Source organism: Peromyscus californicus, unplaced genomic scaffold (assembly GCF_007827085.1).
Source record: "Peromyscus californicus insignis strain IS unplaced genomic scaffold, ASM782708v3 Scaffold_5__1_contigs__length_169319896, whole genome shotgun sequence".
NCBI classification, from domain to species: domain Eukaryota; kingdom Metazoa; phylum Chordata; class Mammalia; order Rodentia; family Cricetidae; genus Peromyscus; species Peromyscus californicus.
This window is the reverse complement of record NW_026294573.1, coordinates 95,627,389-95,653,374: the sequence shown is the minus strand read 5'-3', so window position 1 is coordinate 95,653,374 and position 25,986 is coordinate 95,627,389. Positions and strand designations below refer to the sequence as shown.

The 25,986-nt window shown below is 39.4% G+C and overlaps 1 long non-coding RNA gene across 3 annotated transcripts in view; it reads right to left on the bottom strand.

The window, feature by feature from the left end:
• The window catches only part of LOC128097750 (uncharacterized), a 97,758-nt gene that overhangs the window by 58,462 nt on the left and 13,310 nt on the right, over positions 1-25,986 (bottom strand). For 2 of the 3 annotated variants that reach the window (XR_008213971.1, XR_008213969.1), the window contains exons 2-3: positions 25,479-25,598; positions 18,896-18,974 (exon numbers count right to left, since the gene is read on the bottom strand). This is a non-coding gene — a long non-coding RNA (uncharacterized LOC128097750). Of the gene's footprint in view, positions 1-8,827; positions 14,253-18,895; positions 18,975-25,478; positions 25,599-25,986 lie in introns of those variants that run through there. The other variant, XR_008213970.1, reaches the window with a different exon arrangement.

The window sequence follows — 25,986 nt, the reverse complement described above, 5'->3', positions numbered from 1 at the left end:
TGTGACTAGCTAACTCCAGGGACAAGAAAATAAGTCAATAAATGTCACTGTAAGTTAGCTTATAAAACATACACAGAGATAGATCGATATGTAGATGATAGATTATATGGCAAAAAACTATAGCATACATAAACAAGAACACATACATAAAATCTGCAGGTAGAAGGTGTCACACAGAGCTACACTACCAATAAACTTTGATAAATCAATAAGTGAAAGAAGGAAATAATTAAAAGAAATATCTCAAATTATTTCTGAGTTGATGATACTATATGAGATTAGTTATTATAAGACCTGGAAGCACCACAAACTCAGTTTTGTCCTAGTGGTTAATGCAATTTTACATTCTATCGTATCATATCAGTTCCAACAACAAATACCAAAATTCAAGAAGTCACAAAATGTGTACAGGGTGGGTAGAATCTGGGTAGAATCACTGTGTAATACTACAAGCAGATCTGCTAAGTTGCTTGCCCCTACTGGGTTACTAGTGCCTTGAATTGTATGACTTTCAAGACACTGAACTTCAGCCCAGAGGGAGGCTTTCAACCTTCCTGCTAGAGACATACCATGCCAGTCCCTGAAGCATGGTAGATTATCATTAAATCATTTGTCTCATTTCCTCCTCAAAAAACCTATGGTGAAATTTCAGAAGAGAAATTATAATTCTCAAGATTTCAGAGACGAGAAAAGTGAGCTTCAGAGAAATGACAAGGGATACTTATGTAATGAAAACTAGTCTATATTAGACCCTGGGGTTAATTATAGAAAGACTGATTCTCAGTCCGAGGCTAGGGATTTATAAAATGGAAGATACTCGGCCTGCATGTGCCATGTGCTGACACCTGCTGGTTTAAGCAGGGCCTCAGGCTGATTAGGCCTCCTTTGCCCCATTGGCAGGAGTTGAGTGACTGAGAGTTAAACACACCCCCAGTAATCACAGAAAGCACAACATTTGGATGATTTTTAAAGTTGGCTGTTTCAGTCCTGGTGACATTTTATAGAACCACACAGACAGCAATCATGCCTCACAGAACTCAGAATTTTGAGTATGTTGTAGAAATTTGGGCTTTCTTTTCAGCAGCCTTCTGTCTTAGGAAACTCACAAACATGTCTGACAGGAGTTTTGCAGAAGCAGAATGAGATCTGAGTTTCCCAATTACCCAAAGGCCTTGCTCCCTACTGTGACCCTGGAGGACCTTTGCTGGGCCACTGTCACCTCTGCTCCCTCAATTGTCACCTCAGTTCCTTCAACCACACACTGCCAAAATGCGCTGTCTGCAGTTCCACAAAAAGGCCAACCTCCTTTCTATAGTTAGGCCCTCCTTAAAATCCTCATTTCTCTTATTCCACTCCCCCACCTTGTTTTACCATTTTCCACATACAAGCTTAGCCATTATTACATTTGAAAATCTTTCAGAATGCCCCTCATCAAGAGTATGCTTATCCAAGTGTTACATGATACTCTTTTTGTAAAAACATCACTCACTAGAAGGTAGAAAATCCTTGAAAGGTGTAGATATTTCCCAACTGCTAGAAATACATCTAAAATGCAGGATAAGCTCAGAAATACCAGTCAATATTGAGAACTTCCTGGTAAAAGGATCCATGAGTGAACTGGGGGTGAGGGGTGGGCAATGGAGGGTAGGAGATAGGGGATGAGGACATAAGGGAATGGGGTAGTCGAGCTGGAACAGAGATGAAGTGAGAAAGCAATGAGAGAGATACCATGATGAAGGGAGATAATATGGGGATAGAGAGAAACCCATTGCTAGGGAAGTTGCCAGGAATCCCCAAGATGACCCCAGCTTGGACTACTAGAAATAGTGGAGAGAGTGCCTGAACTGAACTGGCTTGCCCCAGTAATCAGAATGATGAATACTCAACTGTCATCACAGAGCTTTTCTCCAATGACTGATGGAGACAGATACAGAGATCCATAGCCAAACACTAGGCAGAGCTCCAGGAGTCCAGTCGGAGAGAGAGAGGAGGGATTCTATGAGCAAGTGCATCAGGATCATTATGGGGAAACATGTAGGGACGACCAAACCAAACTAGAGGGAACTCATGAAATTTGGATCAATGGCTGTGGAGCCTGCATGGGACTGGAGTAGGCCCTCTGCATGGTGAGACAACTGTGTAGCTTGATTTGCTTGTGGGGGGGGGGCTGGTGGTAGGATCAGAATCCATCCCTGGTGCATGAACAGGCTTCTTGGAACCCACTTCCTATGATGGGACACCTCGTGCAGCCTTGAGGCAAGGGGAAGGGCTTGGACTTGCTTCTACTGGCTGTGCCTCCCCATGGGAGGCCTTGCCTTCTTGTGGGGGGGGAGTGGGGGAATGGTTGGGGGGAGTTTGGGGGAGTGGGAGGAAGGAAGAGGGAGATCTTTGATTGGTGTGTAAAATGAATGAAAATTTTTCTTAAAAAAATAGATTCAATAATCTTTTTATCTTAAAAAAAGGATTTGTAGTTGTTAAATTAACTACTTTCACATGAACAGGAAGCATAATCTTACAAGAGATGAATGCCATGCACCCTGTCCCTGTGACTTCCATTTGGTTCTGACAACAATTACATCAGAAGGAGGCCGTAAGAGAAATAGGAAGCTGAAATATTGATTGCATTGACTTCTATTCTACTTTCTAGGCTCAGTAAAAAGCTTCCTACCACTGATGCCCTGCAGGGGGCTCTCCATGAGCTGCAGCTCTCACTTGACTCAGTGATAGAGGCCATGCTTTGCTCTCCTATCATCTGTTCATTTCGCTTTATCCTCCTCCCATGCACCTTTGTATATAGGTTGTCGTGAGGTTTTATCTCCGAATAGGATCCTAATCCATACAGTCTTACATTTTTGTGAGCTTCACAGACTTGTAAGTGGGAAGCAAAAGCTTTTTGAATATCAGTAACCCCACTCAGATCAATATATTACTAGTAACACCAGAAGTTCCTGAGGATTCTTACCTCATCTGGTGCAATCATCAATTCCTAGAAGGTACAGAAGGTATAATATGCATAGTACAAGTTATGTATTTTTGTTTCTGTGTGTGTGTGTGCATGTGTGTTTGTCTATGTGTGTGTGTGTAGAAGCATGTTTTGTGAATTGCACTATGTACATGCAATGACATGTATATGGAGATAGGAGTGTAATCTAGGGTGTTGGTTCTCACCTTCCCTCTTGTTGGAGACAGACTCTCTTGTTGCTTTCCTCTGTGTACACCAGGCTAGCTGGCCCATGTGCTTCTGGAGATTCTCCCGCTTACATTTCCCATCTTGCCATAGCAGCACTGGGACTACATGGCTATGCTACTACATCCAGTTATATGTGGGTTCTGGGTATTCAAATTCAGGTCTTGGTGTTTATGCAACAGTCACTTTTTTTGCCTACTGAGTTATCTCCTCAGCCCTTGCATGTTTACTAAATGGTAAGTATCCTTCAAATAATCAACTACAACTCTACAGCCCAGGGCCTAAGGAAGGTGCCTGCTGTGCAAGCATAAGGACCTGAGTTCAGTCTCCAGCAACTACATACAAAGCTAAGGATGGTAGTGTGTACCTGCAGTCCCAGCACTTGAGTGGCAGAGACAGCTGGATTATAGGGACTTGTGGCCTCCAAGCCTACCCAAATCAGGGAGCCCCAGTTCCCACTGAGAGACCCTATCTCAAGGAAAACAAGGTGAAAAACTCATGAGCAACACCACCACCAGAAGCTGACCTGTCCTCCATTTGCTCATGCACACTTGTACACTTGCACATAACACACACACACACACACACACACACACACACACACACACACACAGACTGAATAGCTTCAAGGTGAACTTAAAGCAATCCTAATCAGAAAAAGGTGTGTTCTAGAAGAGCCCTGGCTATGATTAGAGTGATGATGAGCATAACGAAATGGGAGGAATCCTACAAGCTTAGAACATTTAAGATAAGTAATACTTATCATCTAGCTAAGGAATTCCCTGAGAAAGCAAGACCTGAATGAAACTCTTCAGTTGATAGGTGCTGTGCTAACACTTATACCCAGATGTCTTCCTGTAACCACTAATAAGTCCCTCTCTGTGGTAGATACCTTCAGACACTGCAGGGGTGAGTCGCTATTGCTTTAGAATCCTGAAGAGCAGACCTGAGATCTGAGACTGTTACTGTGCGCAAAGCTCCACTTACCTCACCCTGCAGACATCAGTCTATTACTAAAGGTCATTAACTTCAGTAAAATTTCCATGTATAGGGCCTATGTGGGTATATTTAGAATTAGGAAGCCTGAAAGTCTGGTTTGAGATTCTGAATAAAAATTGCGAAAGTGCAGGAGGGAACGAAAGAAATTAGACAAGGAACCCACTGATGTTTCTTGAGAAAGTGCCTCTACTTCCCCCTTGTGGTCAAATTCCCTTAGAATTAGCACTTTCCCCACCCACCCCACCTCGAACAGTGTTTATTATGGCTTAATCACTCTTCAGAAATAAGATTTCTCAATAACAGAATGGATGGGAAACACACTTGATAGGATAGGGAATGTGTAAGTCTTAAAAATAGGTTTTATAAGAGATTTAATTTTTCTGAAAAGGTTTATCAGAAAAACCAAGACACTGAATAGTCCTGAGTAGGGAAATCTATGTGCTTCCATCCAAGAGCCTCAGCTATAAGGGAAGTAAACTCTAAAACCTGCATTCACTGAAGAGCCTGATGGAGCAGAGGCTGAACTCTACCTGCATCCATCCAAGAACCTTAGCTATATAGAGTGGTGAACTCTACCACATCCATCCAAGAGCCTCAGCTATATAGAGTGGTGAACTCTACCACGTCCATCCAAGAGCCTCAGCTATATAGAGTGGTGAACTCTACCACGTCCATCCAAGAGTCTGAATGGTTCACAGAGGTGAACTCTATTTGTATCTGCTTCTCATGATTGTCCTGTAAAGTAAATGCCACTACCTTCATGTGAATAAAAAATCCACTTCACATAAAGCAGACTTGAAAGTTCTTGACTGTTCAGAGCTTACCGCTTCCTGAATTGTACAGGCATCTGTACAACCACAAAAATATAGGACTAGGTTGAGGGTGGGGTTTTTTTGAGATTAGAATACAATTACAAAATTTCTCCCTTTGATTTTTCTCACTCCAAACCTATGGGAGCGGTTTTCAGGTTCCTCGTGGCTTTATCCAGCAGGTCCGCATAGAGGATGATTAGGACCACGGGCCTGAGTGCAGTTGTCTGAGATGGTCTGCACTTGGCTGTGCTGGGGAGTGGTGGATATCTTTTGCTCCACCCTTTGGCATCTTTATTAATACCCTGGGGCAGAGACAGTCAGGGCCCATTGGAATAAGTTCCAGGCCCTCTCGAGGCTATCCTGTATTTTCTGTCTGTTTATCTCCACAATCTAAATCCTTCTATCTAATATTTCCCACTGCTCGCACTCAAGAAAACTCTGGGGAGCTGTGGGGTTGGTGAGTAAACGCCCGCACAAACCCTCCCATATGCTGCTCTCACTCTCCTTCAAATTTATGACCTCTTTTTTCATGAATTATTATTGCATGCATATATGAATATACATATATATTCCTAAACCTAGCAAGTTCCATTTATATAATGTTACCTCTATGCATGTCTCAGTGCTGACCATTTGGCACTGGACAATCAACTGGTATACTCTTCTCTTGGGAAAACCACATTCCCACTCTCAGCTTTCCTCGGTTGCCTACAGTTCTTTATGTAGGGATCAGGTTTCCTGGCTTTTCCCCATCCAGCTTGGCATGTTCGTTGATGTCATTATTGTTCAGCTCACATTTGGGCAGTTATGTTGCTGAGACTTTATGGCTGCAGCTTCTGATGTTACTTGGAGACAGTTACAGCAAACTTACTGTTCCTCTGGCGCTTACAATATTTCTGCCCCCTCTTCTGCAATGATACCTGAGTCTTAAGTGCCGGGGTGTTTTGTAGATATAGCCGTTGAGACTGGACTCCACATCTCTAATTTATTAGACCAGCATAATCCCTAACAACAATCTATAAACATTTGCCCTCATACTCACAGATAAGAGTAGTCTTCACCCCTCATCATGAAAACTCCTCTTGGCAGCAGATGAAGACCATCACAGAAACCTAAAGCCAATCAAACTGCAGAGCTGTGGGATTAGGTTTTATCAGCCTTGAAGCCAACTTCTATTCAATTTCCTGAGGTAGTATAGTTCTACAAATCTTCTCTTGATTTCTTTCTATATTCTGCTCCTTAAATTTTCAAAAGTCATTTCCCTTTTTAATAATGATAATGGTGTTAATTACTAGCTTTGAATTTTTAACAATTTAATACATGCATATAATATACTATGATCATATTCAACTCCTCATTACCCTTCCCACTCTTATTGACCTTCCTCTTCTTCTTCTTCTTCCTCCTCCTCCCCCTCCTCTTCCACCTCCTTCTTCTTCTAATCCTCCTCTCACTTTCATGAATATTTAAATGCAAGTGACCACAGAGGTTGTGTTTATGTACCTTGGGCCGTAGAGAGGATGGCGTAGCTGCCTCATTTAGGGCTGCCCATTCAATAGTCACTTGTTCTCAGAATTTTGACGAGTTATGAGTGTTTTGATAGTAATCACCCACTGCAAAAAAACAAGCCACTCTAAGCCAGGTGAGAGTGATGCTAGCTCTTGGAGATATATATATATATATATATCTATATATAGATAGATATATAGATAGATATATATAGATAGATATATTTAAAAGCAGTTTAACTTCGCATCTGTTTAACAAAGCACTCATAAGGATATTCCCCACGAGGGCCTGACCTGCCGGTCATAGGTTTTGGCCAGGATTATTGTACCAGGCACATATTCTCTTTCAGTGGGATATGTCTCAAATTCAATCAGAAAGCAGTTGATTACCCCCAAAACAATCTTAACACCACTGCACCAGGGGGCCTATCATGTCTGGTAGGTCGATAATGTCGATAATGTAGCACTAAAGGTGCACAGCTGGGAACAACCAGTTCATTCTCAAAGTTGATCTTCTAACAAAGAAAGAGACTCAATAGAGACAGAACAAGACTATTTTCTTCTGAATTACAGTAGCCACATCTGGATTGGTGCATATTTGGGGAAAAAATCTGCAACATTATATGGCGCTGCCTGTCGCATGACATGACAGGAAGGGTAAAAGGACATACTAACTGTGGGTTTAGCCGTTTTATTAACACCGGAGAATCTTGATTCTTTTTTTCCCTGTGCTACTGGGTGTATTGAATTCTTCCCAATTGTCTCATAGTATTTAGAGGATGACTACAAAATGTATTGATTATCAGATTTAAAACCCATTGTATAAGGCATCAGGAGGACTCTTAGGGACATGGTGGATAGTAGTAGAAGGTAGTGGAAGAAGACATAGGAGAAATCATTATCAAATTCTAAATGCCTATTTTTTTATCTCTGAAATGCAAAGGGCCATCTAGTAAATAAATTAGTCCATTTTCTGCTTCAGTTTAATTCTTGGCTTTATAATTCACAAGACTCCGACCCTCATCAAGTTATGTTCCTTTCTTAACTTCCACTCCCATGTCAGTGAAGACAACAAAAACCCTTTCAAGGGTCAAAGGAGTAATGTTGTTAAGCACTTAGCATGAGGAATTGTTCAGATGATGCTTGCTTTTTGTATGTGAGACTGGAAATTATTCAAACTTTGCTTTTGAGAGGGCATCTAACTACAAGCTCTCAGTACTTATACTTGTGACCCATGACAAGAGCAGAAATGCTCGGAATGACATTTCTTCAATGATTTTCTAATAATGAGATTCCTTTTCATACTTTTCAGCCTTACTAAATACATCTCGTGTCTGTACCACAACAACATGTGCTTCAAAGGTAGTTGTGTATATTTTCTTATTTGGTGTGACAAGTAAATGCTTCAGTTCTGATTGCAGGGCCACTCTGGCCACAGCCCTCTTAAGTTCTGACTGAGTGTGTTGTTAGGAAAGACCTATAGGGCAGCTCCTACATTTCACCAGTGCAAGAATTTAGAGAAACTCTGAAAGTACACCTGGTGGCCTCTGCCCTTAACACATGCACTAGCCCATGGGAAGTTGTTAGTTGTTTCCCACCAATATTCAAATGTTTACATATTTGATAATAGACTATTACACATTTTTTCAGTTATAAAGCATAACTTTAGAGAAATAAGAAAGACAAAATATTTTATCATTGAGAGTACAATCATGCCTTATTAACATTTTAATGCATTATTTCATGTAATATTTTTCTAAGAATAGTGTTTTGATTTATTCGATAAGGGGAGCCGAAAACACATAGAGTTTTCAGCAAATCAACAAGTAAAAATATATGCACCTAACTCCAAAATCTTCCCACACATTAAAATATGTCATATTTTAATATGTCATAAATAATGACATATTAAAATATGTCATGCATGCATTTTTGTTTAGGAAACATGCACATGTATGAGCATGTATGTGGAGGCCAGAGATCAGGTCAGCCTTGGGTGTCACCCTCAGTTTCTCTCCACTTTGTTTTGGTGAGACACAGCTTCTCACTGAATCTAGAGCTTGGTATTTCTATTAGATTGACCAGCAAACCACAGAGATCTGCTTGTCTCTGCCTTCCCAGTGCTGGGGATACAAGCACAGTACCATATAAGCTTTTGACATGAGTTCTAAGTATCAAACTCACACCATCATCCTTGCACCATAAGCACTTGTTGGTTCCAGGGTCTTACAATAATGGAGGAGAGACCACCAAAGTCTATTAAACCAGAAGCAAACTTTATTTCAGAAAAAAATAAAATAAAATAAAATCACAGTGGGGCACAAAAGCTTATCAGCTAGCTGAGACCACAGCCAGAGTTGGATTTTAAGACTGTGACAGTTGGATGGGGGGGGGGGGTTATGAGTCCCTTTTTATAGTAAGGGGGAAGGCATTAGGCACAGAGTGCATGTTAGGAGTCATGTAGTTAACTTTGGTCCAGGCAGTTATTGGCTATAAGGGGCAAGGGGGTTAAAAGTTAACCCCTGGCTGTTGACAGAGGAGCAGGCTATAAGCAGAGAGCCATTGTTAGCAGTTAACCTTTAGAGCTGATGACTGTCAGTTTTCACCTCTTAAGCTTATAATTTTATTTTTCTATATTCCTGGATCCTTCATACTTTACCCACTGAATCTTCTCCCCAGTTCCTGTGATTATCCAAAGCTGAAAACTCCAAAAGAAATAAACCTTAGAGATGGAGTTATTATTGAGAACCCTCTTATAAACCCTGTCAGCACTAGGAGAAACAAATCGCAGCAGTATTAATAATGATGGTGTCCTCCCCTGTGTTCCCGTGGTATGTTATTCATATGTTCTGAACCATAACAACACTGTCTCCTTGTAAATGCTCTGTGAGCTTTTTGAGGACTAGAGCTCACACATGGAGAATCCAATGGAGTGGATAAGAACTGCAACTCAGGAAAACAATTGTTCAGACTGCTGACATTTAGAGAATTTCTCTGTCTCCTTGTTGAAAAACACAGGACACCAAAGGGTTGTTCCTATCAGATCACATAATCCACGTATGAAAAAGTTTGCGCACAGGAAATGTTCAGTAAATATTAGGTTTTATTGTCTTTGTAGGTCCAGAGCCTAAAATAAATCTATCATTCAGCCAAAATTTTCTACTTTTCAAGATAAGCCATATGTATACTGTTGAAATCCAAAAGATCAGATACAGGCATGTCACCGATACTTGTGGACTTCTGGAAAAGTACTTAACTCTCCTGGATTTTTACTTTCTCGGCTCTAATAAGGGCACAAATGAGCATTTATATCCTCAAATTCTAATTATGGCTACAGATAGACTCTAGACTCAAACACTCTGACTTATTTTTCATCTAGATGTCTGCCCTTTAAAAGCAGTACTGGTGAATGAAAGACCATGAATGACAACATAGTTTTGTTGACACATTTGACCCTCTTTTCCAGAAGGGCTATGCCAATTTCAATTTCAGTAAAAGAATTTTTATTCTACTCTCATCAACATGAGGATAGCTGTTTTTAAGTGAGTTTTAACTGTTTGCTGTTCTGTTCAGTGCTAATTGCTTCGTGGTCTTGTGTTTTGATGGTGCCGTCATTGTCTGGGCTCAGCTTTGCCAGGCTTATCTATACAATGCCAATTTGGACACTATTTCTGACTCTGTATTTTCTCTTCCTTTTCTTGATCATTCATAGAATCATTAAAGATTCCCTTGTCAATCATGTAATACTACATTATATTTCAATTAGTGATTCTCAACTTGTGGGTTGTGGCCCCTTTGGCAACCTCTATCTCCAAAAATATTTACATTAAAATTCATAAAAGTAGCAAAATTACAGTTATGAAGTAGCAATGGAAATAATTTTATGGCTGAGGATGACCACAACATGAAGAACTGTATTATAAAGGGTCACAGCATTAGGAAGGTTGAGAACTACTGATATAAACAATATTAGCATGATATTAGACTTTTTCATCATTTCTTTGCTCAAGATACTGACTTAAGAATGATTACAAAATAACACAGAAGACTAGCCAATCCTAAAACTCTTAAAAAACATAAGCTTTGATGCTACTTTTCAAAATAATCTCTAAAATACTAAATAGAAACCAAACTCGGACTCAAAAATTTATTTCTGAGACATATCTTATAGAGCTTATGAACTTCTATTTATAAGCACTATCTCATTAGAAAAATGCAAAACTTCACAGGCACTCATGAAAAACTGTGAATAAGAGCTTTAAAATTTTCAAGTTGTCACATTACTTAAAAATAGCCTGCTCCTGCAGCTAGAAGCTTGAGTGAATTCTCACTGATTAAAGTTTAGACCCTCTTAAAAAATGTAATGAACCAAAACAGTTTTTCTAATATTAAGTACCGTCTCAGTAAATCTAGAAGTTAAGTATTAAATTGAATGACTTTTTCACTAAATTAAAAACACCAGCCACTATACAAATATTAAAAGGTTTAGAAACGTTTTGGAAAAATAGGATTAGTTTCCTTTTCTTCATTGATACAAAAAAAAAACTTTAAAAAGCCACCAAGACTAAACTGATAACATATTTTAAAGATACCTAATCCAATTTTTGTTGTCCATATACTTATTAGAACATGGTCAAACTCCCAGTGGCCAATCCCTTCTATTTCCTTTCGGGGTGGGAACAAGAGTATAGGATAGATCCTGGAGGTCAATTGTAATCAGGTAATTGTATGAAAGTCCCAAATAATAAAAGTATTATGTTGGGGGAAAAAATACACCAACAAAAGCAAAAAAAAAAAAAAAAAAGAGAGAGAGAGAGAGAGACACCCACTTACTAATTCATCAACCACTCCTAAAGACTTCTTTTGATAATGCATTTTTTTTGTAGCCTTTAGGGTGGTACTCTGAGAGCTGTAACTGCCTTTGTTTCTCTGTCCCCGGAACACAGGAGCTTGTTTGCCCCTAACCCCACAGAGTACTTTTGAGCTGAGAAGAAATAACATCTTTTCATCTTCAAAGCCATCATTGTGCTTAGTTAACTAATAATTTAATGAACTGAGTAGTGGCTTAGATACGAGATCAAAGGCATGATCACGTCCTTCTTATTTGGGGCAAAAGATAGGAATTTCAAAAAACTCCTAGACAATTTTTTTCAAGTTGGGAGTTACTAAAGGAGACATTTATAGGTCTCCATATATTCACAGTGGGGGAGAATGAGATATCAAGAAACATTGCTCCCTCTAGGAAATATTAATGTTCTGGTGTGCCTATGAAGCCTCTGAAGGGATTGCTGTGGCTTAGTGGGTCAGGGGAATTCACACATGCTCTTTCAGCTTCCAAAATATGCAGAAAAGGGTACTTGGGTTATTTTAAAATTGCAACTTTAAAGGAAGAACAGAGCTGTAAGCTCAGAGTCATTTGAGAGATGTGCAGGCTATGAAACAAAACATAGTCAGTCTTTTACATCCAGGCACCGTACATCTGTATACTGAGTGACCTCAGATCAAAACTATGGGTTAAAACTGTGTGCCAAACATGAACAGACTTTTTCATGTAATTATTCCGTACATAATATAACTATTTGCATAGTGGTCATATGTCGTAGGTACTGTAATAATCTAAAGGTTAAAGCATTACAGAGGATGTGAGGCTGAACAGATGTTGAACTCAAATATGATGCCATTTGATATCTTGAGTATTATCCATCAATTCTGGAATCTATATGTAATCTAGATCCAATCCTCTTGAATATCGAGGGACAAAGATAATAATCATTTACATATAAATTTTTTTTAAATATTTTAAAAGAGGAAAAAAGATTTCTGTATAATGATTCGTTACATCACTTCAATGCACATCAAGATGGACTAGACTCTAGGAGAGAGCAGAAAATGTGTTCAGTGACTGTATTTTTTTCTCAACATCTAGGAAGATATTTCATACTTCAAGGGTATTTAGTACAAGTGAAATGAATGAATAAGGGATGTAGAATCTACCCAGAACAGATTTCTGTCCCTCAAATATATTAGATCTACTGGACCTGAAGTAATGTTGCTGACATTAAGATGAGGCTTCTCAGTAGAAACCAGTAGGGATGAGGCTGAAAACCTGAAGTGAGTGTCCCAATCCAATGGAACAGCATAGGAGCCACACATCATACTGTAACAACAGAGTGCTTGAGCCCAAACAGTGAATCAAAACAAATTTCCCGATGGCAAGGCTAGATAAGTATTTAAATTTCTTGTTATTTAAACCAAACGGAAACCATTGCTTTCTTACACAACTGAATATTCATATGAAGATTGTAGCTGTGATGTTTTTATGTGAGTGTTTATATGTCTGTCATTATCCTAGAAATAGTTCCATTTACTCTTATGTTAAGACTTCTAGTATGTTATACATGGGATTAGAATCTCAGGTTTTTAATAACAGACAGACCTAATTTGAAATTCTGTCCATTCGATTTGTTGGAGCGTGCTCTCAGAGAAGATATATAACAGCTATAAACTCAGTTTCCTCATCTACAAAGTATGAATATTGTTAGTATCTGCACTGTAAGCTTGTTATTGTGAAAAGGAGATAGCACACAGTAAATTTCACGATCCTGTATATTAATTAAGGGTGCACTCGTGTGTGTGTGTGTGTGTGTGTGTGTGTGTGTGTGTTAACAAGAAATAATTTACTGACAATGTAGAGGTAATAAACACAGAGAAAAGAATAAGATTTGGGTTCTTTTGGCTCCATTTATACTTCTCACTCCAGAACTATTAAAAATTATCCCATCTTGGTTGGGGAGAGCTGGCCCTGAGATCATAAGGGCAGGAGAACTGCACCTGTCCCCCCACCAGCTGCAATACTCAGGAGAGCAGGCCCTGCACCACTCCTAGGCAGCACAATAGAGCCAACCCCATGGGTGGAAGTGTGGGTGAGCCAGCCCCTAAGTTTTTAAAATGGAAGAGCTGTCCCCATTACTCATCTATCATGTATCTGCATGGGTGGGTGAGAGATACCTCTGAGGCAGATGGGAGAGCTGCCCCTGCCCGATACTAGCTACAACACTTCAGAGAGCAGGCCTTGCACCTCACCAGGGCAGCATGATAGAGCCAACCCTGTTGGCAGAGGTGTGGGTGAGCAAGCCCCAAAGTTGTGAGCATGGGAGAGCTGTCCCTATTACTCATCTGTCATGTGGCAGCATGGGCAGCAGAAAGATGCCCTCCCCACCTTCCCATCAACTCCTGAGGTATGTAGGAGAGCTGGCCCTGACCTCATAAGACTAGAAGAGCTGTCCCTTCCCCTCCCCAGCTGCAGCACCTGGGAGAGTAACCCCTACACCAGGCCTGGGAAACACAGTAGAGCTGACCCTGAAGGAGTAGGTATGAGGGATCAGATCCTGAGGACAGGCAGAACTGGCCCCTCCCCTTACTCATAGCTGCAAGGTACACCACAAAAATGCAGGAGAGCTCACCCTGGTGGTGAGGACAAGGGAGAGCTGGCAGGCTGACCAACCCTGCAACTATCCAGGCCCAGAACCAGGGTTATATGTTGGCCCACCTCAACATCCATCCCATTTGTGATCTGCTGGAGCAGGTGAAGGGACCAGTCAGTCCTACAAACCCAAAGCTGCAGGGTTTCCACATCACAGGGTAACAGCAGGATAACCAAGAGGAGTTCCAGTGAGGGCTCAGCATCAATAGTGTAGCAGAAACCAGAGGCCTCGAACCAGACCAATGACTCTTTGCAATGAACACCTGCAAGTAAAGATATATGGACAAAGGGGTGTACTGTGTGACTCACTGTGTCATACTATAGCTTCCATGACTAGATTGATTTTTTTTCCTTCTTTTTTCTCTTAAATTTTATTCTATTTTGAGGGGCAGAGGGTGAAGATGAAGGGATGAAGAAATGAATGAGACAGAGAAACATGATGTGAAAGACACAAAGAACAAATAAAAAGAAGGAAAAGAAAAGCAAAAAAATTATCCCATCTAAAAAGTTAAAATTAAAGTACATGAGTACTATCAGCATTTGTTATTTCTATTTTTATTGAGTTGTATAATTACATAAATTTCCAAATGTGACCACCAAGATAAATCTTATCATGGACTGAACTCACATAGGCATGGTTCTTTCTCACACCCTTCATACCAGTGTTTGTCCCCTTGCTTTTAGTTCTAATTGCTTGAGGAGATAAAATAAAATCATTGCAGACAGATTTTCTGGAAATCAAGGCTAGAGAGTAGAACTGTTCAACAATGTTTTCATGGTCAGTACACACTGTCATCCTTCATTTTCCATGAAGCAATCATCACATTAGCTTCTGGCTCCTCTTACTTCCCCCAAACTGAGTTTCAAAAAAACCTGAAATGATCTGTTCTGAACGCTTTAGTTCATCAGGAAAGGTACCCTGGCATTTCGCAGCAAAACTGGTACAACTTTTGATGTAGCTTCATAAAAAGAGATGCCTTTGAGTTAATTACACCTGTAGAAATATTCCCAAGCACTTCTAGGAATGCTCACAATTTCTCTGGTGAAGCAGCTGGCTAAAAGTAGCAAAACTGTTTGCTAAGAGAATAATCAAATCCCCTACAGAATTTAATAGCCAGCAATTGATACACAGGCACCAAGCTCAAGAATTCTTTAAAAGTTCCTTAAAAACTTGTATACTGATCCAAACTAGCTTGATGTCACTATAAAAGATGAGAACCCAGACATCTGAGATCCTATCAGACAACAAATAATCAGATCCTTCCCCATAAATCTAACATATCAATATTTAGATCAATGGAACCCAGGCCCCTTGCTATATTTCACATATAAATTATAAAAGCCCATTTTACGCCATGGGTAACTTCCCAAATGTTAATTAAGTGCTTCCTGCCTTGGTGGTGGTGGTTGGGTGATGGTGGTGGTGGTGGTGGTCGTGGGGCGGTGAAGCGGGGAGTAGTAGGGTGGTGGTAGAGGTGGTGTTGATGGTGGTAGTTGTAATAGGAATCTTAAAAGTTCTTATTAATAAAATCAAACCTGAGCCAGGTATTGGGGTGAAATGCTGGATGGTCAGAGAGACAGAACAAGCCACAGCTAACCTCACCTGGCCAACTTCTCAGTTGGTCTTGTTTCCTCAGACTGGAAGCCTCTGTGTCCTCATATCTGAATGGCTTTCAGCTGAACTGCTGCTCGAAAGCCTGAAGCTTAACCAACTAAAAGTGCTTCTAGTTTCTGGTCCTCATGCTTTACATACCTTTCTGCTTTCTACCACCACTCCCTGGGATTAAAGGCATGAGTCACCATGCTTGGCTATATCCTTGAACACATGGATTTCTGCCTCTGGAATGCTAGGATTAAAGGCGTGTGCTACCACTGCCTATCCTCATGTTTAATATTGTGGCTGTTCTGTCTCTGACCCCAGATAAGTTTATTAGGGTGCACAATATTTTGGGGAACACAATACCACCACAGGTAATGGTTATGATGATGTGGTGGTGGGTAATGGTGGTGGTGGTGATGGTGTTGTGGTGGTGTGGTGGTGATGGAGCTGATGCTTTCTCATAGTGGTGGTTTGGTTTTGGTTTTTGGTTTTTGCCTTTTTGCAGCAATAGAGTCTAAGGTTGCCAGATCATTACTTACCACATTCATTTGGTATTGCCTCATTTTAAAAATAATGTTCTGTGTGCATCTTGGGTCTGATATTTTTACTTTCTGATCCTACTTTGTCTAAAATTAAAATCCATAAAATAGGAAATGTGTTGTGATTTTACTTCACATTGAAGAGTGTTGATATTTAGAGTTTACTCTACATCAAGTGGGGAAACATGCACACACAGGTCCTCTGACTCCTCCAAATCCCCATCAGCTGATCTGTCATTAATAGACAGTGCCAATGCCTATTTGGAGATAAATGATTTTACAAACAGGTAGTTCTGTCAGAAAATAAAACTGCATTGTTAAAAAGAAATACAAAATAATTTCTGTGATGAAGAGGGAATATCATCTGGACACTTGCAGACTCACAATAAAAATATTTTTCACCAGGAATTTCAATAGTAGTGTTTTTATATCTGAAAGTGTGGATGTAAAACTCAGTCATCTCAGATAAAATATTCTCTCCAGATAAGTGTAGGTCATAATATGCAGAGAATTCTTTTTAGGCAGCACAAAGGGTTAGTTTTTCTGCCCCCAGTGGCAAGTTATTACAGTTTTATGTGGGAGCAAAGCTATAAGCTTTTCCTGTTATAAATAAGATCACTCTTACTTCACTCTAAAAATAGACGAAGAAGGAAAGTGGTACAGATCAAGAGCTTATTCAAGAAGTGGAAATGATGGCTAATGGGAGAGGCAGGTCGAGGTCATTGTTTCTTCCCCAACAAGCACTCTTCGGGTTTTTGATTTGCCTGCTTGGATAAGCAGCACACATTCTACACACCAAAATAAAAATAGAACTGCAGTATGATGCAGCCATACCCAAAGACTCTGTATCCTACCACAGAGATATCTACTTATCCATGTCCATTGCTGCATGTTCTCTCTAATATGTAGGTCATGGTTTAAATTATCAAATATGGGGTTATGTGAGGTTTAGTGTACACAGATGTCATAAAAGTAGAACAGGTCTCACAAGATGAGGGAAAAGAGGCTTTAAGGAAGGGGGTGTGAAGAGTAACAGAACATGTGAAAAGAAAGTTGAAAGGGTGGGACTCGAAGGAAGAATGGTACAAGTAGAGCATGGGGCAGAGATGAGGAAGAAGAATGGATTGTGGAGAGTGTTAAGCACTGTGAAAATGCCAAAAGAAAATCTCTTTGTATGCAAATTAATGGAAGAATATCTTAAAATTTTAAAAAAGTGAAATATATAATTAAAACTCGTTTTCTTTTTAAATTAATATATAATATTTTTATGATATATGTGTAATTTTTATATTATACATCATTTTGGTAAAGTTAGCTACTGTGATTCTTTTGTACCAAAAGAAAATATATATATACAGGTTTCTAAAACTTGAACAGTGATGACCATACCCTCAACTCAGCATGGTGCTTTGTGAAGCCTTGTAACAGTTAACTTCCCCTGGTGACATCCTGAACCCTACACTGGCTATACCTCTCTTTAATTTGAATTTGGAATACAATGTTACTATCTAATTAAAGCATAGAGACCACAGGCACTTCTTCATTTCATAGCTATTGAAAGACTCCTTCTTAATTTGTCTCTACTTCCTCCAAATCTCTGTGTTAAAGACCAACATCACATACACACTTGTAAGGAGAGGGTCTGTTTGTTTGTTTGTTTGTTTGTTTGTTTGTTTTTCGAGACAGGGTTTCTCTGTGTAGCTTTGCGCCTTTCCTGGAACTCACTCTGTAGCCCAGGCTGGCCTTGAACTCACAGAGTGCTGGGATTAAAGGCGTGTGCCACCACCACCTGGCAGAGAGGGTCTTTATTGTCCCTGAGGCCATACACTCTTTATGTAGCTAAACGAAGTAGTTAAGCAGCTAGAAATACAAATTAGTGTGAAAAATACATTTCTATGGAAAAAGATCTTAGCTTTTTTTAAAGCTTAGGTGTTTCTGCAATTCTCCTTCATCCCTCATTCTAACTCTTAGCACCATCAGTGTTTTTACCAGCTACCAATAATAGTTACCAATTCATAGAGCACTTACAAATATCACTTTTAATAACATTTTATTACCAACAATAATTATTTAATTGGGCTCTTATAGTTTTATTGTATTGTATATGTTCTCTTTACACTGCCCTATACTTACATAGCAGTTACAATTCGCCTTTTGGATTATTGTACTGACAACATCTATGTATTAATCTTATTCTGCTTCAAAAGAAGCATATCAGGAAGATATTTATTATAAGTTGATACAAAAGCTTCTGTTTCTGTAGTATCTCATGAATCCTGGAATCTGATTGAGAGCTAATGAAGAAAAGACAGGTACTCAGATATACATGCAGTGAAGCAGGAATTACCGGGAGTCAGTTATCTCTGCAACCTAGAACCTCAGCGTGTTTATTAGGCACAGAACAGAGAGTAGTAGGAGATCTCTATAGATGAGCCTCTCAGACTGTAAACATCCTAGAGGAAGAAGTTGAAGTTGCTGGTCTTTATATACAATGTTCAGTCATCCATAAATACTGATACTTGGACTCCAGATGAAAGTTTTGCCATTCTTCTTGAGCCAAGCCCAAATGGGTAATGGCTTTGCCAATTTTCCATAAGTCCAAAGCCTTAGAGTCCTTGAAATGCTTGTGCCCATGTCATGCAATGCACAACCACTCAGGACGTCACTCATCAAGGGCTTCCTCCACTCCCTAGAGTCATCCTCACTCCTATATTATTTTCTCATCTACATATCCTTGAATTTATTTCCCATATTTGGTATTGCTTACCTGAAATTGAAAGCAACCTGTTTCTGAACTGTGTCCACATTCTGTGTCATAGATCATGAAAGTCCAACTGTGGTCCTACCTGAAGAACAGAAAACAGAAAATGTTTTAAGCATCTAAGCCCCTAGAATAGCCATAATGCCATTTACAATTCTAGATCATGGCAAGTCAGGAGCTGGCATTAGACTCATTAAGAAAGACTGACATGGTTGCCGTTCCTTAGAGCATTGGCAAGAATGGAAGTAAGGGCTCTCCCCAGTTAGGATTTAAATCAATCAAAACTGAGACTAGAAGTCAGCAAAAGAGTATCAAATTCCTGGTATTATTACTAACAAAACTGTGATTTGATAAGGTAGCTTGCTTTCTGAGACAGTCAGATTCTTTGTGCTTAATGCCTGAATGAAAAAGACGAACCCATTAACTCACAATGAACAGTAAATGGGGAAAACCGCACTCATGAGCAACTAACATCTAAAAGAGAAAAAAACAGATATTCCCTGAAAATATCCCACTCACAAAGGAAAGAAAAGATAGAGTGCTTGAGCTTTGAATTACCAACTTATTCTCCAAAATTCAACAGAGAATCGGTCATTCCACTCTCCTTTCCTCTAACTACCCATGGAGAGAATAATGGGGACCATATAGACTCCAGTGAGGATTGCCACACTCACTTCAGTCTTTCTATGAGACATGGACAATAGGACATAGTAAATGGCCCCTTTAACAGTCCTGAAGCTCATCCTCAGACCATCCCCTGCTCCTCCTGAGTTCTCTTTCTTGAGAGAATGATCTTCACACTTCAGTATACTGTTCTCAATTATTTCAGGGGTACTATCTGAATACAGGAAAATGGCATTGCTGTTTGCAAGTCCCAGAGCAATGGACAATGCTATAAAGAGACAGGGAAAAAAACAAACAAGCATGATCCTTTCCTATTCAGACATAACCAAGGAAAGAATTTTTAAATATTCCATTATATTCTTTAAAATGCATTAGGCAAAAAACTAAAGAAAAATGAAAAATAATAATAATAAATAAAAAAGTACATTAGGACCTGACACAAATGTTTATACAGAAAATATAGTTTCACAAGATTCTTTTTAATTTACCATTCAAGTCTTTAGCCATACATATTCTTTATAAGCATTATTTTAAACACTATGGTTAACTCAACATGTCACAATATATTCAATTATTATATTTGAGAGATTTTTTTCTATTTATAATCCTTAAACAAGTATTTTTTATAAAATATAACAAAAGAAAAATTTTATTGGCACCAGAGAGCCTTGTCCTGTTGTATAAAGAACTTTAAACTTTTGACTCATGTACTTAAAACTTTTTCCCAAGATTTATAGCCCTTAAATCATCACCTTATTATAAAACTGACTGTCTCACTGCGTCCTTTCCAACATTCAGTGCATCAGAAATGGAATTGATATTAATTTACATTGGATAGCCTGTGTTGAAACCATTCAGCAAAACCAAAACTGTACTCCTGTCTCATGAAAACTGAAAAACCATAAATGTGAATTGTTCTATAATTCTATACTGTTTCAAGTTAATTTATGGTGCAGCAATAAATGACCATTCCACATGCTTTTTCATGACTTTTATTAGTACCACAGTAAATAATTCATTAATTTTTATTATTGTATATGTCAAGAATATTTCAGGAATCTGTTTCCAGAGTATAAATATGTAAAGATGAAATTCTCTGGTTTTCCTATTTATGCATATTTAACACCTACAATAACAATAGATACCCAATAAATACCGACTTAATAAATAAAATACCTACTACACTTAAGTAGTAATTTGAAATGGACAAGTAGATAAACTGATACAGAGTAGCTGGGGAAGCCATGCCTAGAGATCTAGATTCAGAAGTCTTAAACTTACCAAGAACAATATTGGAATTAAGTAGAAACATCTAGCTTTATAGAGAGAAAACTAACAATGTCCGTCCTAGTTAGAGTTACTATTGCCATGATGAAATACCACAACCAGACCAACTTTGGGAGGAAAGAGCTTATCTGGCTTCCATATTATTGTTCATCATCAAAGAAAGACAAGACAGGAACTCAAACAGGGCAGGAACCTGGAGGCAGGAGCTGGTGCGGAGGCCAAAGAAAGGTGCTGCTTACTAGATTGCTCCATATGGCTTGCTCAGCCTGCTTTCTCATAGAACCCAGGACCATCTGCCTAGAGATGGCACCACCCACAATGGGCTGAGTCCTCCCCCATCAATCACTGGAGGAAACTGAGGTTCCCCCTTCTCAGATAACTTTAGCTTGTGTCAAGTTAACATAAAACTATCTGACACAGTATTCCATGCCATGCCTTGTAATATTCCTGTATACTCTTGCATACTGAGAAAAGAATAACAAAGAAAATTGGGGGTAAGCATCATGTGATGGAGAAAATAAGAAAATCAGTTATCAGAAAGTGACAGCAAAGAACAACAAAAAGTATTAACTATAGAATGTTCACTGTTTGCCAGACATGACATTTTGAGGAATTTATCTCATCTAAGTATGGAAATAATCCTTTGAAATAACCCTAGATATTCAACAATAGATTAATGAGTAAATAAAGTGTGATATGTGTGTGTGTGTGTGTGTGTGCGCAATGGAGTTTTATTCAACCATAAATATGAACACAATTATGGCGTTATAGGGAAATGAATGGAACTGGAGATGATATTTAGCAAAAATAAGTCAGACTCAAAGAGAAAAATAACAAATTTTCTCTCATATGGGGAACTGAGAAATTATAGATAACTAGATAGACAGATAGGAATGTATAGGACACAAATGTAGGAGGGGTATTATTTTAGTAGAAGACTAATGGTTTGGTTAAGGGGAGCAAGAGAGTGAGTAATAAGGAGAAGACAAATCCATGTTTTCTTTCATACACAGATCTAGGGGTGTGTGTGTGTGTGTGTGTGTGTGTGTGTGTGTGTGTGTGTGTGTGTGTGTGCGCACATGTGCCATGAAAACAGGATGAATATCTGAAGAAAGAAGGAAATTAACAGGAGGGAGAAAGGTCCCAATGAGTGGTGCATAAGCAAAGTACAGTGATTCACATGTATGAAAATACAGCAAAACCCACTATTTCGTATGCCTACTTAAACTCAGTCTACGAACAGTTGTGCATATCTGTAACCCGGCACTTGAGAGGTGGAGGCAAAAGGAATAAGAGCTCAAGGCCAGCCTCAGTTACATAATGAGCTTGAGGCTACCTTGGGCTACATGAGACTCTATTTCAGAACTGATAAATAAATGAGAGACAGACACAGAGAGGGACAGAAAAGAGGGAGAGACTATTTTATTTTAATATAATACTTCACTATTAGAGAATTCGATACAATGAATATGAATCATACTTAGCCCCTTCTCCTCCCACAACTTCTCCCAGACCTACCTGACTTTTCCACCCCATCTCAACTTCATATGCTTTTCCTTCCCACAATCCACCCTGTCCAAGTTGTGCCCCTGGGTATGAAGCCATCTACTGTGGTATGGTTGACCCACTAGGAGTCATACCCTTAAGAAAACTGACTCTCCCTCCTCCAAAAACCATCAACTGCCAATAGCACCCTAGCTAGAGAGGAAGGTGGAGGTCCCCTGGCCACTTCACACTAGAATGTTGATTAGCATGATCTTGGACAGCTAACCACAGCCGCTGTGAGTTCGTTCGTGTAGCTGTCAAGTCATGTCCAAAAGATACTTCCCCACAGTCCTCCCTGACCAATGGCTCCTTCAATCTTTCTGCCTCCTCTTCTACAGAGGCTTCAGAGCCCTGAGGGATGGGTGACACAGATGTCCCACTTGTGGCTAAACATTTCACTGACATTTATTCTCTGCCTTTTGATCAGTTGTGAGTTTCTGAGTTAACTATCATCCAATGTACAAAGAAACTTCTCTGATGAGGCAAGAGAGAGGCACTCATCTATGGATAAAGAGACACAAATTTAGAAGGCAGTTTGATTCTCTGTCCAACAACAACAATAATAATAGGTTTATCTCTGGGACCTATAAGCCCCATGTGGTGGTTTAAATAAGAGTGGTCTCCATAGGCTTATGTAGTTGAATGTTACTCATCAGGAAGTAGAACTCTTTGAGAGGATTAAAAGGATTGGGAGGTGTGGCCTTGTTAAACCGTGTCACTAGGGGGTGTGCTTTGAGATTTTAAAAGTTTGTGCCAGTCCCACTCTCTCTCTGTCTCTCTCTCTGTCTCTCTCTCTCTGTCTCTCTCTTTCTCTCTCTCCCTCTTTCTCTCTCTTTCCCTCCCTCCCTCTCTCTCCCCCTCTCTCTTTCCCTTCCTCCCTCCCACACTCTCTCTCTTATCTCTGTCTCTGTCTCCCTCACACTCTTTCTTTCTCTCTCTCCCCTTCCCTCCTCTCTCTCTTTCTGCCTGCAGATCATGATGTAGCTCTCAGCTACTTCCCCAGCACCATGCCTATCATGCCTGCAGCATGTTCCCTGTTCCCATGCTCCCTGCCATGATGATAATGGACTAACCTTTTGAAACTGTAAGCAAATCCCCAATTAAATGCTTTCTCTTATAAGAGTTGTTGTGGTCATGATGTCTATTCATAGCAATAGTGACTAAGACACTCCCCAACCATGAATTCTTGGCAATATTTACAGTATCAAGCATGCATTTTATCCTATGCAAGAGGCCTTAAATCAAATTAGACAGTAGCTCCATATATAATGTGTGTGTGTGTGTGTGTGTGTGTGTGTGTGTGTGTGTGTGTTTTGAATTGAAACTAACCTACACAGAAAATAGATAATGCTTCCTCCAAAAGCCAAAAATACATTATTTTCACAAATTAATTTTAAAAAGCAAACTGCAGGGCTGGGTTCAATGGCTCAGAGAATAAAGGCATTTACCCTCAGTCCTGAAGACCTGAGTTTGATCTTTGGAAGGTACATGGTGAAAGGAGAGCACTGACTCCTGCAAGTTGTCCTCTGACCTCCACAAGTGGTGCATGTGCATACATGCACACACTTTAAATAAATAAAGTAAAAGAAAATGCAAAAATAAAAACTTTGAGGATAGATTTTTGTTAGTTTGTAATAAATAGAGAGACGATGCATTGCCTAAGGTAACATGTCAAAATGCATTGAGTGAGTCTGTTGTAGACTACCATTCCTGTGTCTCTATTAGACTATTCTTGAAATTGGTGCTTAATGTTAATTTCTTCTAAAGATGTAATATTTGTGCTCTCCTTTGTGAAATCAAATTCAATTTTTTTTCTAGCTAGTAAAATGCAATCCCACACGGAAAAGTACCAAGGCAGAATGAAGTTACTGGTTGCTGGCAAATGAGAAATGTAACACCTCAGGAAACATCAGGTTGCCCAAGAGGGACACTTTAGGACAGTAGCCGCTTGACTTTTTCCATCTACCTTAGAACATTCTATGACTTTTCCTACATGCCAGAATACACCTGAGTAAACATCATAAATTGTATTTGGTGAGGAGAAAGGCCTAGTCACAAGTCATGATTAGATCATGCTGAATGTGTAGTCAAGCACAATGTTTCTTTAGGTGAATAGTGATCACAGCTATTAATCATTTAATTGAAGAATTAAATGAATTCACTTCTAAGAAACCTGTTATAAATAGAGCTTGTGCCACCACGGTCCTGAAGATTTTAAATTATTTTCTCAAACAGAAGAAAAGCAAACAATTATCAAAATAAAAAAAAAAAACTTAATCACATTGTAAAATGTTGATAACAGAGAATTTTGGTCTAAAATGCCATGATATTTCCCAACCTAGCAATTTGCCACCGAAAATACTTCAAATGCATATACATAAGTGATTTTCTAGTGAGTGATATGATGACTAAATATATTAGAAATACTTTTCTGCAGTGTTTGCAAATGTATATGAGTCGCTGCAGCCAGTCTAGAACACACCCAACTTTCCTGATTCCACGACCAAAGAACTCAGCCTGTATTTTCAAAGCATCTGCATATATGCAAAATATGTATGTAAACTGAGAGACAGTGAGTCTTGGCTTTAAAATCATATATAATGCTATTGTCAAATTATAATTCTGATCTAAATCACTGCAGCAAGATCCTTGTAAGTGGTTTCCAGTCACATTATCCTCAAATTTACCAAATACAGTGCTGCAAAAAATCTGTCTTCAGAAACACATATGCCCAGTATCTGCTTTAAAGACTTTTTCCCAAGAGTTCCCTTTGCCTGCAGGAGGACACACAAGCTCCTAACAGTACAAATCCTGCACTCTGCACACCCCACCTTCTATTTCTGTGGTATTTCTCATTACTCCCCGTGTTGCTCTTTATGCTCCAACAGTTCCAAACCACAAAGAGTTTTCTTCCAAGGAGCCCTGTGCATTAGCTTATCCCGCCCCTTTCCCAGAACAATTTCTATGATATTCCGCTGTCAAGCTCTTATCCTTTAAGGCTCAACTCAGGCATCATTACATTCTGGAATCTTTCCTGACCCTTCTAGATCTGTTTGCAGCAAAGCAGTTTGCACATCCTTATCGCCTATCTTTGAGATGGCATAGCTGTTTATTCAAACATTTCTCACCCTACCCGAAGGTGGTTTCCAGGAGCACAAGAGTCATTGATCATTTCCCTTCTCTCCTACTGTCAGAGTTTGGCACGTGGTATCGATGCTGAAATGCTGACACTCATTCTCCCATCAGGGATTCTCTACAAAAGGATAAATACAAAGGAAAAATAACATTGAGAAGTAGTGGGCAGGTTTTATTAGTATCTACATTACTTTGATTATTCTGAATATGGGATTTTCTGAGTAGTGCTTCTGTTGTGAAAAGGTAGGCCTTGAAAAGCTTAGCAACCACTCCTCAATCCATTTCTCTGAATATGAATGCCCATCACTGTAAATGAGGAAGGGACTCCATTTCCATGTTCAGTCACTGACAGAACATGGAGCACAGTTGAATGAGCGGAGGAAAGCTCTGTCAGGAACATTTTCCTAACAGATCTCCCATCCAGTACTCACCAGACCTGATCTTACTCAGCCTCTGTTGTAAGACCCGATTGAGTGCATGCAGGGAGGTATGGCTATAGACACATA